At 36.6% G+C, this 15211-nt stretch overlaps 1 long non-coding RNA gene across 1 annotated transcript; it reads right to left on the reverse strand.

Moving 5' to 3' along the window:
• Positions 1-2025: 2025 nt before the first annotated feature.
• LOC147466254 (uncharacterized) lies at positions 2026-3962 on the reverse strand. Its single transcript, XR_015190940.1, has 2 exons — positions 3883-3962; positions 2026-3015 (listed from the first exon to the last, which is right to left on the reverse strand). It is a non-coding gene; the product is annotated as an uncharacterized LOC147466254 (long non-coding RNA).
• Positions 3963-15211: the final 11249 nt, after the last annotated feature.

The following is a 15211-nucleotide window of genomic DNA, read 5'->3' on the forward strand; positions in this document are numbered from 1 at the left end:
TTCGCAATTGATTTTTCCTTTAATATAACAAAAATCAGTGAATTGAACTGTAATCCGTTTCGTTATCAGAATGGCTCTAACGTGTATATTAAGTGTTTTTAGTTTTTTTTCAGGATCGTCATTTTTTTTTCTTGCACCTTTTTTTTCGCAATTGATATTTCCTTTAATATAACAAAAATCAGTGAATTGAACTGTAATCCGTTTCGTTATCAGAATGGCTCTAACGTGTATTTTAAGCATTTTTTGCTTTTTTTCAGGATCGTCATTTTTTTTTCTTGCACCTTTTTTTTCGCAATTGATTTTTCCTTTAATATAACAAAAATCAGTGAATTGAACTGTAATCCGTTTCGTTATCAGAATGGCTCTAACGTGTATTTTAAGCATTTTTGGCTTTTTTTCAGGATCGTCATTTTTTTTTTCTTGCACCTTTTTTTTCGCAATTGATTTTTCCTTTAATATAACAAAAATCAGTGAATTGAACTGTAATCCGTTTCGTTATCAGAATGGCTCTAACGTGTATTTTAAGCATTTTTTGTTTTTTTTCAGGATCGTCATTTTTTTTTTCTTGCACCTTTTTTTTCGCAATTGATTTTTCCTTTAATATAACAAAAATCAGTGAATTGAACTGTAATCCGTTTCGTTATCAGAATGGCTCTAACGTGTATTTGAAGCATTTTTGTTTTTTTTTCAGGATCGTCATTTTTTTTTTCTTGCACCTTTTTTTTCGCAATTGATTTTTCCTTTAATATAACAAAAATCAGTGAATTGAACTGTAATCCGTTTCGTTATCAGAATGGCTCTAACGTGTATTTGAAGCATTTTTGTTTTTTTTCAGGATCGTCATTTTTTTTTCTTGCACCTTTTTTTTCGCAATTGATTTTTCCTTTAATATAACAAAAATCAGTGAATTGAACTGTAATCCGTTTCGTTATCAGAATGGCTCTAACGTGTATTTTAAGCATTTTTGGCTTTTTTTCAGGATCGTCATTTTTTTTTCTTGCACCTTTTTTTTCGCAATTGATTTTTTCCTTTAATATAACAAAAATCAGTGAATTGAACTGTAATCCGTTTCGTTATCAGAATGGCTCTAACGTGTATTTTAAGCATTTTTGTTTTTTTTCAGGATCGTCATTTTTTTTCTTGCACCTTTTTTTTCGCAATTGATTTTTCCTTTAATATAACAAAAATCAGTGAATTGAACTGTAATCCGTTTCGTTATCAGAATGGCTCTAACGTGTATTTTAAGCATTTTTGGCTTTTTTTCAGGATCGTCATTTTTTTTTCTTGCACCTTTTTTTTCGCAATTGATTTTTCCTTTAATATAACAAAAATCAGTGAATTGAACTGTAATCCGTTTCGTTATCAGAATGGCTCTAACGTGTATTTGAAGCATTTTTTTTTTTTTTCAGGATCGTCATTTTTTTTTTCTTGCACCTTTTTTTTCGCAATTGATTTTTCCTTTAATATAACAAAAATCAGTGAATTGAACTGTAATCCGTTTCGTTATCAGAATGGCTCAAACGTGTATTTTAAGCATTTTTGGCTTTTTTCAGGATCGTCATTTTTTTTTCTTGCACCTTTTTTTTCGCAATTGATTTTTCCTTTAATATAACAAAAATCAGTGAATTGAACTGTAATCCGTTTCGTTATCAGAATGGCTCAAACGTGTAGTTGAAGCATTTTTGGCTTTTTTTCAGGATCGTCATTTTTTTTTTCTTGCACCTTTTTTTTCGCAATTGATATTTCCTTTAATATAACAAAAATCAGTGAATTGAACTGTAATCCGTTTCGTTATCAGAATGGCTCAAACGTGTATTTTAAGCATTTTTGGCTTTTTTTCAGGATCGTCATTTTTTTTTCTTGCACCTTTTTTTTCGCAATTGATTTTTCCTTTAATATAACAAAAATCAGTGAATTGAACTGTAATCCGTTTCGTTATCAGAATGGCTCAAACGTGTATTTGAAGCATTTTTGGCTTTTTTTCAGGATCGTCATTTTTTTTTTCTTGCACCTTTTTTTTCGCAATTGATTTTTCCTTTAATATAACAAAAATCAGTGAATTGAACTGTAATCCGTTTCGTTATCAGAATGGCTCAAACGTGTATTTTAAGCATTTTTGGCTTTTTTTCAGGATCGTCATTTTTTTTTTTCTTGCACCTTTTTTTTCGCAATTGATTTTTCCTTTAATATAACAAAAATCAGTGAATTGAACTGTAATCCGTTTCGTTATCAGAATGGCTCAAACGTGTATTTTAAGCATTTTTGGCTTTTTTTCAGGATCGTCATTTTTTTTTCTTGCACCTTTTTTTTCGCAATTGATTTTTCCTTTAATATAACAAAAATCAGTGAATTGAACTGTAATCCGTTTCGTTATCAGAATGGCTCAAACGTGTATTTGAAGCATTTTTGGCTTTTTTTCAGGATCGTCATTTTTTTTTTCTTGCACCTTTTTTTTCGCAATTGATTTTTCCTTTAATATAACAAAAATCAGTGAATTGAACTGTAATCCGTTTCGTTATCAGAATGGCTCAAACGTGTATTTTAAGCATTTTTGGCTTTTTTTCAGGATCGTCATTTTTTTTTCTTGCACCTTTTTTTTCGCAATTGATTTTTCCTTTAATATAACAAAAATCAGTGAATTGAACTGTAATCCGTTTCGTTATCAGAATGGCTCAAACGTGTATTTTAAGCATTTTTTTATTTTTTTTTTTAGGATCGTCATTTTTTTTTCTTGCACCTTTTTTTTCGCAATTGATTTTTTCCTTTAATATAACAAAAATCAGTGAATTGAACTGTAATCCGTTTCGTTATCAGAATGGCTCAAACGTGTATTTTAAGCATTTTTTTATTTTTTTATTTAGGATCGTCATTTTTTTTCGCAATTGATTTTTCCTTTAATATAACAAAAATCAGTGAATTGAACTGTAATCCGTTTCGTTATCAGAATGGCTCAAACGTGTATTTTAAGCATTTTTTTATTTTTTTATTTAGGATCGTCATTTTTTTTTCTTGCACCTTTTTTTCGCAATTGATTTTTCCTTTAATATAACAAAAATCAGTGAATTGAACTGTAATCCGTTTCGTTATCAGAATGGCTCAAACGTGTATTTTAAGCATTTTTGGCTTTTTTCAGGATCGTCATTTTTTTTTTCTTGCACCTTTTTTTTCGCAATTGATTTTTCCTTTAATATAACAAAAATCAGTGAATTGAACTGTAATCCGTTTCGTTATCAGAATGGCTCTAACGTGTATTTTAAGCATTTTTGGCTTTTTTTCAGGATCGTCATTTTTTTTTTCTTGCACCTTTTTTTTCGCAATTGATTTTTCCTTTAATATAACAAAAATCAGTGAATTGAACTGTAATCCGTTTCGTTATCAGAATGGCTCTAACGTGTATTTTAAGCATTTTTGGCTTTTTTTCAGGATCGTCATTTTTTTTTTCTTGCACCTTTTTTTTCGCAATTGATTTTTCCTTTAATATAACAAAAATCAGTGAATTGAACTGTAATCCGTTTCGTTATCAGAATGGCTCTAACGTGTATTTTAAGCATTTTTGGCTTTTTTTCAGGATCGTCATTTTTTTTTTCTTGCACCTTTTTTTTCGCAATTGATTTTTCCTTTAATATAACAAAAATCAGTGAATTGAACTGTAATCCGTTTCGTTATCAGAATGGCTCAAACGTGTATTTTAAGCATTTTTGGCTTTTTTTCAGGATCGTCATTTTTTTTTTCTTGCACCTTTTTTTTCGCAATTGATTTTTCCTTTAATATAACAAAAATCAGTGAATTGAACTGTAATCCGTTTCGTTATCAGAATGGCTCAAACGTGTATTTTAAGCATTTTTGGCTTTTTTTCAGGATCGTCATTTTTTTTTCTTGCACCTTTTTTTTCGCAATTGATTTTTCCTTTAATATAACAAAAATCAGTGAATTGAACTGTAATCCGTTTCGTTATCAGAATGGCTCAAACGTGTATTTTAAGCATTTTTGGCTTTTTTTCAGGATCGTCATTTTTTTTTCTTGCACCTTTTTTTTTCGCAATTGATTTTTCCTTTAATATAACAAAAATCAGTGAATTGAACTGTAATCCGTTTCGTTATCAGAATGGCTCAAACGTGTATTTTAAGCATTTTTGGCTTTTTTTCAGGATCGTCATTTTTTTTTTCTTGCACCTTTTTTTTCGCAATTGATTTTTCCTTTAATATAACAAAAATCAGTGAATTGAACTGTAATCCGTTTCGTTATCAGAATGGCTCTAACGTGTATTTTAAGCATTTTTGGCTTTTTTTCAGGATCGTCATTTTTTTTTCTTGCACCTTTTTTTTCGCAATTGATTTTTCCTTTAATATAACAAAAATCAGTGAATTGAACTGTAATCCGTTTCGTTATCAGAATGGCTCTAACGTGTATTTTAAGCATTTTTGGCTTTTTTTCAGGATCGTCATTTTTTTTTCTTGCACCTTTTTTTTCGCAATTGATTTTTCCTTTAATATAACAAAAATCAGTGAATTGAACTGTAATCCGTTTCGTTATCAGAATGGCTCTAACGTGTATTTTAAGCATTTTTGGCTTTTTTTCAGGATCGTCATTTTTTTTTCTTGCACCTTTTTTTTCGCAATTGATTTTTCCTTTAATATAACAAAAATCAGTGAATTGAACTGTAATCCGTTTCGTTATCAGAATGGCTCTAACGTGTATTTTAAGCATTTTTGGCTTTTTTTCAGGATCGTCATTTTTTTTTTCTTGCACCTTTTTTTTCGCAATTGATTTTTCCTTTAATATAACAAAAATCAGTGAATTGAACTGTAATCCGTTTCGTTATCAGAATGGCTCTAACGTGTATTTTAAGCATTTTTTGCTTTTTTTCAGGATCGTCATTTTTTTTTCTTGCACCTTTTTTTTCGCAATTGATTTTTCCTTTAATATAACAAAAATCAGTGAATTGAACTGTAATCCGTTTCGTTATCAGAATGGCTCTAACGTGTATTTTAAGCATTTTTGGCTTTTTTTCAGGATCGTCATTTTTTTTTGCACATTTTTTTCGCAATTGATTTTTCCTTTAATATAACAAAAATCAGTGAATTGAACTGTAATCCGTTTCGTTATCAGAATGGCTCTAACGTGTATTTTAAGCATTTTTTGGCTTTTTTTCAGGATCGTCATTTTTTTTTTCTTGCACCTTTTTTTTCGCAATTGATTTTTCCTTTAATATAACAAAAATCAGTGAATTGAACTGTAATCCGTTTCGTTATCAGAATGGCTCAAACGTGTATTTTAAGCATTTTTTTATTTTTTTATTTAGGATCGTCATTTTTTTTTCTTGCACCTTTTTTTTCGCAATTGATTTTTTCCTTTAATATAACAAAAATCAGTGAATTGAACTGTAATCCGTTTCGTTATCAGAATGGCTCAAACGTGTATTTTAAGCATTTTTGGCTTTTTTTCAGGATCGTCATTTTTTTTTTCTTGCACCTTTTTTTTCGCAATTGATTTTTCCTTTAATATAACAAAAATCAGTGAATTGAACTGTAATCCGTTTCGTTATCAGAATGGCTCAAACGTGTATTTTAAGCATTTTTGGCTTTTTTTCAGGATCGTCATTTTTTTTTCTTGCACCTTTTTTTTCGCAATTGATTTTTCCTTTAATATAACAAAAATCAGTGAATTGAACTGTAATCCGTTTCGTTATCAGAATGGCTCTAACGTGTATTTTAAGCATTTTTGGCTTTTTTCAGGATCGTCATTTTTTTTTCTTGCACCTTTTTTTCGCAATTGATTTTTCCTTTAATATAACAAAAATCAGTGAATTGAACTGTAATCCGTTTCGTTATCAGAATGGCTCAAACGTAATACACGTTAAGCATTTTTGGCTTTTTTTCAGGATCGTCATTTTTTTTTCTTGCACCTTTTTTTCGCAATTGATTTTTCCTTTAATATAACAAAAATCAGTGAATTGAACTGTAATCCGTTTCGTTATCAGAATGGCTCAAACGTGTATTTTAAGCATTTTTTATTTTTTTTATTTAGGATCGTCATTTTTTTTTCTTGCACCTTTTTTTCGCAATTGATTTTTCCTTTAATATAACAAAAATCAGTGAATTGAACTGTAATCCGTTTCGTTATCAGAATGGCTCAAACGTGTATTTTAAGCATTTTTGGCTTTTTTTCAGGATCGTCATTTTTTTTTCTTGCACCTTTTTTTTCGCAATTGATTTTTCCTTTAATATAACAAAAATCAGTGAATTGAACTGTAATCCGTTTCGTTATCAGAATGGCTCAAACGTGTATTTTAAGCATTTTTTATTTTTTTTATTTAGGATCGTCATTTTTTTTTCTTGCACCTTTTTTTTCGCAATTGATTTTTCCTTTAATATAACAAAAATCAGTGAATTGAACTGTAATCCGTTTCGTTATCAGAATGGCTCAAACGTGTATTTTAAGCATTTTTGGCTTTTTTTCAGGATCGTCATTTTTTTTTCTTGCACCTTTTTTCTCAATTGATTTTTTCTTTAATATAACAAAAATCAGTGAATTGAACTGTAATCCGTTTCGTTATCAGAATGGCTCTAACGTGTATTTTAAGCATTTTTGTTTTTTTTTCAGGATCGTCATTTTTTTTTTCTTGCACCTTTTTTTTCGCAATTGATTTTTCCTTTAATATAACAAAAATCAGTGAATTGAACTGTAATCCGTTTCGTTATCAGAATGGCTCTAACGTGTATTTTAAGCATTTTTGGCTTTTTTTCAGGATCGTCATTTTTTTTTCTTGCACCTTTTTTTTCGCAATTGATTTTTCCTTTAATATAACAAAAATCAGTGAATTGAACTGTAATCCGTTTCGTTATCAGAATGGCTCTAACGTGTATTTTAAGCATTTTTGGCTTTTTTTCAGGATCGTCATTTTTTTTTCTTGCACCTTTTTTCTCGCAATTGATTTTTCCTTTAATATAACAAAAATCAGTGAATTGAACTGTAATCCGTTTCGTTATCAGAATGGCTCTAACGTGTATTTTAAGCATTTTTGGCTTTTTTTCAGGATCGTCATTTTTTTTTTCTTGCACCTTTTTTTCGCAATTGATTTTTCCTTTAATATAACAAAAATCAGTGAATTGAACTGTAATCCGTTTCGTTATCAGAATGGCTCTAACGTGTATTTTAAGCATTTTTGGCTTTTTTTCAGGATCGTCATTTTTTTTTTCTTGCACCTTTTTTTTCGCAATTGATTTTTCCTTTAATATAACAAAAATCAGTGAATTGAACTGTAATCCGTTTTGTCGCGGTCGACGGCGCCGTCCATGCGCAATCGCCCTCGATTACGTTACATAAAGGTGCGCCCTGCCTCAATTAAGATTGAAATTGAACGCCATGACTTTGCAGGAACGTATCTTGAGCGAGGAAGCAATATTGAAACACCAGTGACCCCTGGCAACCCCTTTGGCGACATCGAGTGCCGTTAGATACGACTCTGGCGCCGCTTCATCATCTCGCTGCTTCCGGGTCGACGTAGCAGCATGACAAGTGGATGCCTTATCAACCTGGAACGATATCAGGCCATTCCAGCATCCCCTGGCCTGAAAAGATGAATATAAACATTAGTTGCAGTTGCCAGATGCCACCAGAATCATTCGCTGCACTTCTATCTGCTCTTCTACGACGTAAATCGCGTTGTCGCGCCGCATCGTCATCTTTTAAATGTTTATCAATGTTTTTAGGATGTAAGGAGTTTTCATTTCAAATGCTAGGATATATATTTGTGTTGATGACACTGCAATACGTAATCTTTTGTACACAGAACATTCGAGCTTTTATTGCATAAAGAAGGTCGGGAGGTTGTTTCTTAAGCAGCAGCATCTTTAGACGTTTAATCGGTTTTGCATTTTTACTTATTTTTTCAGTTTTAAGAGCTTTTACGCCTTTTTAGCGTATTTTATTCCCGACATTCTTTTGTTTACATTCGGGTTTGTTTTTATTTTCGTTAATTCTTTTACCTCTGCGTTTTAAGAGTCATTTTTATTTTTCACTAATTCCATTTTAAGAACAGTATTTCATTTTTAGTTATTTTACGTGTTTATTTACCTTTACGTAGTATTTTAAGATAACTCGAAAGCTCTGTATATAAGAGCTGCCACGTGGGCTTCCAGCGGAGCCCGCTTCCAGCCTTTGTTCAACACGCTTGTCTTGTCAGAAAGCTCTGTTCTCTCTCTTCGAGTACCCTGGCTGATTTTTCCATCTCGTCCAGCAACCAGATAAGTTATTGGTCGTGTACAGTTGTGAAATTCAGGTCGAGAGTGGTGATTATTGCATCAAAATTAACGCCAGGTATAACATAGACAAAGTGCCTTTTTTTTACTTTATTCGTGACTAAATTCTGCAGAAAACTATATATTGTGGTGTCATCTATGTGACTGCGTCAATTCGCCATATTTCATTTATATTAGTCAAGCTAATAATTCGTTTCTTTTAATTGTTTATAACTGCTTGCCCCTATACGCAGTTATTTTAGTACAATTATTAAGTTAATCTATATTCAGTCTTTAGGATATTGCCTAGTATCATTCCGGTATTTCCGCCTCCACATCCATTTTAGATTAATTTTATTGGGGCGACATCAACCCCGATTTCTAAGTTGATTCGTTTCGCTATCTATCTATTTTTATTGTGTTAGTTAAGGTCCCTTTTGCTACTGTTTGTATACCATCGGATATTTCTATGTATATATATGTCACATCTTGAACGGTGTCTAAGAGTGAACGTCTGTGGAGCAAAGGCCAACAACTATAAAGTTCATTTATTTTTACATGTATGTCAATTATTCTGTTATTTAATGATTACGGTATTTCTGCACATAATAAACGAAATTACCTGTGAAGTGTTTCTGAATCATATGTTTTAAATACCGAGTGAATGATTATTATTTTAAAGTTTGTATATTCATTTTAAATCATTTTAATTTGTTTCTCATTGTGGATACTTTGGCTGAAGGAGGATACGAAATACTTTACCTTAAAACTGGAAAAAAAAGTATTAATCTGAATATTGTATTTGAAACGAAGAGATCAATTTCAGCTTTCCATCTGAAGAGAATTATTCAAATATTTTATCCGAATATAAAGATTAACTTGAATTCTGTATCTGGAAAAGAAAAAAGATATTAACAATAGTATAATAATACAACTCTATCTTGATAATACTGGCAGGTTGAGCATACGTTAAAATAATTATCAAATTAAATCTATTGCACCAGTATATGTGAATGAGCGATGGGTATACTCCTGGCCTATTGATTTATAAATTATTAAAAAGAAACTTGGTCACAGAAGAAACTTATGTACTTAGCTGGAAGCTGGTTTCATTGTTTTTAAAGGTTTGGATTACTACTTACCTGAGAGTTGAAGTCGCCTCAGATGATGGACTCTAGGATTACTATTTACCTATGGTTGAAATCTCCAGCTACATGTTGATTACTCTGAAGACTCGCACATATATGAATAATTAGTACACATCGAGTCGGTTTAAGCACGCAGTCTCTCAACTGTTTACTCACTCACACATTCGTTCAGTTATTCGTTCATACATTCACACATCTCATACACCCACCACGCCCCCTCGGTTCGCACGCTACCAAACCACTTTCATACACGCATATTATACACACATACATCCACGCCCACACTCCTGTTTTTCCCTTACACTCTCTTGCACACGATTCTTACACCCCCACACACACATGACGTTCCCAGACGTATAACTGGGTGGTGGCAGCAAAGGAAGAGTGACGTGCCAAGCGGGCTAATTCTATGCATATACTCATCATCACACATCTCCATATTATACTCATTTGGCATTGAGCCATTGCACTGTCATTAAGTATATCTGCACACTACATTTAGTGGTAGGCAGGACGTCTATTTGGTATTCAACGGCACTACGCCTATTCGCCACGGGTATAGGGCGTCCCGCACTACTACACCTGTTTATTTGGTGTCCAGCGGTGGGATGCGATCTAGTGGTTACCTCCTAATTCATTCAATTAATTAGGGTCGAGAGACGTGTGTTGTCAGTAGTTGTAGCTAAAACCGATCGCGAATCTTTAAATTCATATTCATAACTTGAAAATGGGTAAGCGGACCAGGAACAGGCAAACAGACACAGATGAACATTTGGATTCGTCAGGTAGCAATCCGACTGAACCGCTTACAGGGAATAGTACTTTGATAGATGGAGAACAAAGGGGTACTATTGGGTTAACCATGTATGAGGAATTGTCACAGAAGTACGAGGCCCTCCAGACGCAATTTCTCGCTGTCCAAGAGCAGTGTACGACTTTGTCTAGGCTAATTAATGTAGGTGCTAGCACAAGTTCAGATCACAATATTCGTCCTGCCTCTAATCCATCTGATGCTTTATCAAGGTCAGAGCTTGTAACCATTCGTGAGCCAATTCCTCATTTTAAAGCCGAGATTCCAGCCTCGCAACCACTCCGTAGAAACCAAGAATTAGAAACCTGGTTGCGTCATGTAGAAAATGCTCATCCATATGCACCAGATACTGTGTTGATTCGAGCGGCACGCACTAGTTGTCGTGGGGCAGCGGATGCTATTGTTAATTCAGCCATCTTTGATAACATTTCTTCCTGGGTAGAATTCAAAGAAGCTTTAAGGCTAAGGTTGCGTGGAACGTGTTCCTCAACAGATTTCCTTAAGCATTTAAATAGTTATACTCTTGGTGCTCTGACTCCCCGAGATTTCTTCTTGTCCATTGAAACGGTTGTATGCCAAGGGATTAGGGATTATTCCTCAGAATTAGGCCCCCCAGATGTTCTAATGAGGCGTACATTTCTCGAAGGTTTACCCACATGGCTCCGTGAAAAGCTTATACTCACGGAAGACAAGCCCTTGTATACACTAGTAGAAGCAGCCCAAAAACTCTGGCATTTTCGATGCAATGCTGGAAAAGTTGAGCAACCCCCTGTCACCTTTGATATGGCAGGTGCTCGTCCTTCTTCCTCTTCAAGGGAGAAAACTACTTCGGTTGCCAGGGAGAGAGCTTTTCATTTTCAGGGTAATAGAATTTTACCTACCCCTAAGCAACAAGCTGTATCTCCTTCTCAGTATTGTAATTTTCATAGGATCGACACTCATGATACTCGTGATTGTCGGGCAGCCCAACGAGCTACTGTACGTTGCATAAGATGCAACAGACAAGGTCATTTAGCTTCAAATTGTTTTTTTCGAGGCGATCGAGTGCCGCAGCAAGTCAACAACCGCTCAAACATCGGTGCGAACACAACCGATCACCCACAGAGATCCTAAGCCAGTAAGTGACTCTGCTCCCATCTCAGATAAGGTCAAAACTGGACGACCTTTGGTGGAGCTTCAAGTTAATAAAACCAAAACGGTATGTTTCATTGATAGTGGTAGTGAAGTCACTCTAATCAGAAAGTCTTTTCTAAAACAATTTCCTAATTTCAGCTCGCAACCGTCAGAGAGACCGCTGCGAGGTGCTGCAGGTACCATTTTTCAAACAAGGGAGGTAACGATGCTAACTTTCCAAATCTCAGATCGGGTAAGGTGCCGTCACCAGGTTTATGTTGTGGATGATGATGTTAACTTCCCGGGAGACATGTTAATTGGCATAGACTTTATCCGCCGGTTCAATTTTCGGCTCATTTTTAATCACTCACCTGCTCACAGCTATGTTCTCTTTAACAGGGTTAAGCTACCGGTTTACTACACCGACACTGCTTCCCTAGGCCTGATATCCCTGCCTCGCTACCGCCTGCCTATTACGTGCCGTCGAAGTGACGCCGCATCCGAGGCCTTGGCAGCAGAATGCGCTCATACGATCACATGCCCTCCGAAGGCCGGTCGTTTCATCCCTTGCGATGTCACAGATGCTTCCGTAGCTCTGGCAGAAATCGTGGGAAGGACAGCGCAGGTATTAATACCACACAGTGTTGTGCACATAGCTGATGGACGTTGCCATGTCTGGGTGGTCAATGATCATGGGACGCCAGTTGTTCTTGAGCAAGGTTTCAGGTTGGCCAATTTGTCTCCGGTAACAGAAGTTTTCACTTCTCATACCCGTGCGCACCCCTCGACAGATCGAAATGACAATTTAGGTACCAAACAGATTCACCCTGAGTGCGTGGTGCAGGAGGTAAGCAATCCTTCCAATGTTGACTTTACTGATTTTGAAGATGATTTTGATTACTCTTTTGGCTTAGGTGATTTTGGCTATTCTTCAAATGACTTTGACGTTTTCCCACAGTGCTCGTTTGAAGTGTCTACTATTGGTAAGGATGGTGACCCAATGATGGAGATTCCACGAGCTGAATTAGACCATCTTTCGTCCATTAGACGAGGTGAGATCTTGCACTTATTGGAGAAATACTCTGCACTTTTTGATGCTGACGCTCCGATGGGAGTCTTACCTCATCTACAGCATCATATACATACTACCACAGATGTTCCCATTAGAACTAAGCAGTGGAGATTGCCTGAAAGCACTCGAGCTCACATACGGTCAGAGTGCGACCAAATGTTAAAAGACGGCATTATTGAGCATTCCTCCTCTCCTTGGCTTTCACCGTTGTTTTAGTTCGTAAGAAAGATGGTTCAACCAGATTCTGTGTTGATTATCGACATCTGAATAAAATCACTACTAATGATACTTACCCTATTCCCAGGATGGATCAGGCGATAGATGAACTCGCGGGAACCCAGTGGTATACCTTGCTGGATGCTAAATCGGCATATTGGACCATAGAAGTCGCGCCCGAGGACCGTCCGAAGACGGCATTCAGCGACGGAGCTCGCTTGTTTCAATTTAAGCGCATGCCATTTGGGCTTACTACGGCTCCGTCCACTTTCCAGCGTGCCATTTCCGCCGTCTTGAATCCAATATTAGGTAAGCATGCTTTGGCATACCTTGATGACGTAGTGATTTATTCTAATTCATTCGAGGAGCACCTTGAACACCTAAGTGAGGTATTGGACCTTTTGTCACAGGCGGGATTCAGACTGAATGTGGCTAAGTGTCGTTTTGCAGTCGACACCTTTATCTTCTTGGGTCACTTGGTAACACCCAAGGGTATTCTTCCAGACCCGGAGAAAGTCAGAGCGATATCAAAAATGTCACTTCCTAGAACCCTCGTCAGGTTAGGCAGTTTTTGGGTGCTACAGGATTTTTTAGGAAGCATATTCCACAATATGCTCAAGTAGCAGCTCCCCTCACCCACCTACTTCGTAAAGATGTTAAATTTCGTTGGAAGGAAAGTGAACAGGAATCGTTTGAGACTTTAAAGAAAGCGTTGACATCGGCTCCTTGCTTGAGGAAGCCTGACTTTTCCCGTAGTTTTGAAGTCCATACAGATGCCTCTGGAGTCGCAATTGGTGCATGTCTAATCCAGAAAGCGGATGACGACACCCCTCATGCTGTAGCTTATTTTTCGAGAAAGCTCCGTGATGCAGAAAGGAATTACGCCACAGTTGATTTAGAGGCTCTTGCCGTGGTGGAGGCGGTACGTCATTTCCACCCATATGTTTATGGTCGCAAGTTCTTGATATTCACTGATCATAGGCCTTTGGTATCTGTGTTTAAGCAGCCCACAGCATCTGCGCGGATGACTCGTTGGAGTCACGAGCTCTCGTGTTATGATTATGTCCTTAGTTACAAACCGGGGCGTGCTCATAACGTCCCAGATCTCTTAAGTAGGAATGTTAATCCCATTAATCAGGAATCTAATCCACTTTTGGATCCTCAGAGAGTGGCGGCAGAACAGCGCAGGGACCCCTTGTGGAGTGAATTGATAGGGTACCTATCTGAAGAGAGGCTCCCCAGGAGACGACTTCCGTTGCCTCTGGATGAATTTGAGTTGAGGGACGATGTTTTGTATCATCTTAGAACGCTTCCAGAGCGTCTGATTTGTCAGTTAGTGATACCTAGGAGTCTAAGAGAACACGCCCTAGAGTATGCTCATAATGATCCAACAGCTGCACACCCAGGTATCTTTCGTACTTACTGTCGTCTACGAGATCGATACTATTTTCCTGGAATGTTAGCTGAGACTAGACGATACGTACTGTCTTGTGCAGCATGTCAACAACGAAAGGGTTTAGCTAGCCGTGCTATGCTTCAGCATATGCCTGATGTAAGTGCTCCCTTGGAACGTGTTTCTGCCGATTTGTTGGATCTGGGTAGTTCGGATAAAGGTAATAGATTTGTGCTGGTCATAGTGGACCATTTCACCAGATTTGTTCAATTGATTCCGCTAGTTTCTAAGGATGCAGAGGTTGTAGCTGATGCTTTTATAAACAATTTTATCACTTTATTCGGGCCGCCCAAAGTACTCTTATCAGATAACGGCCGAGAATTTAAAAATACGTTATTTCAGAGGGTGTGTGAAATTATGAAGACTAGAACGATGTATTCTACAGCATACCACCCCAGGCTAATGGTATGGTAGAGAGAGTCAACCGAGTGGTGAAAGATGCTCTCGCTACACTTCATATGGACCATCCAGAGGATTGGGATGATCTGCTGCCGTACGTCCGGTTTGCACTTAACACTTCAGTGCATCGCAGTGTAGGTGATACTCCGTTATACCTTCTTACCGGTCGAGATCTCTTCTTTCAGTCGTTGGTACGAATTTGCAAGAAGTGGACGAGGATGTGGCCCCAGTTTTTCGTCAGAACTTGGAGACGGCACGTAATACAGCCCTCTCAGCGACGAGACAGGCAAGGGAAAGATGGGCTGCTGACTACAATCGTCGAGCTCGCCGTAAGCATGAGTTTAAGGAAGGTGATCTGGTATTACTACGTGGCACACCAAACTATGGTGGGAATCTTGCTCTCGCGCCTAGATGGATCGGTCCCGTGAGAGTTCTAAAGAAGATAGGACCGGCATCCTACGTCATCCAACACCCAGATGACCGGACTCGAGATATGAAGATGCACGCTAATCGACTTCGCGCCTTTATTGCACGTGCTGAGGTTCAATTTATGCCCGATGACCCATACGCCCGAGATGACGATATCTTCGCATCAGATCCAGGTAGTGACGAGGATCCAGGTACGGCAGGAGTAAATTTGCAACCCTAGCAAAAGGGTACGAGCGAGTCTCGAGGCCTTTGGTGTTCTGTTTATTTTATGATTATTTTTGGGGTTGATTTTTCGGCGTTGCCTTTCTCTTTGGGTCGTGGCACTGTTTG

Source organism: Penaeus japonicus, unplaced genomic scaffold, assembly GCF_977035675.1.
Source record: "Penaeus japonicus unplaced genomic scaffold, GWHDUDI00000001_assembly GWHDUDI00002376, whole genome shotgun sequence".
Lineage (NCBI taxonomy): Eukaryota > Metazoa > Arthropoda > Malacostraca > Decapoda > Penaeidae > Penaeus > Penaeus japonicus.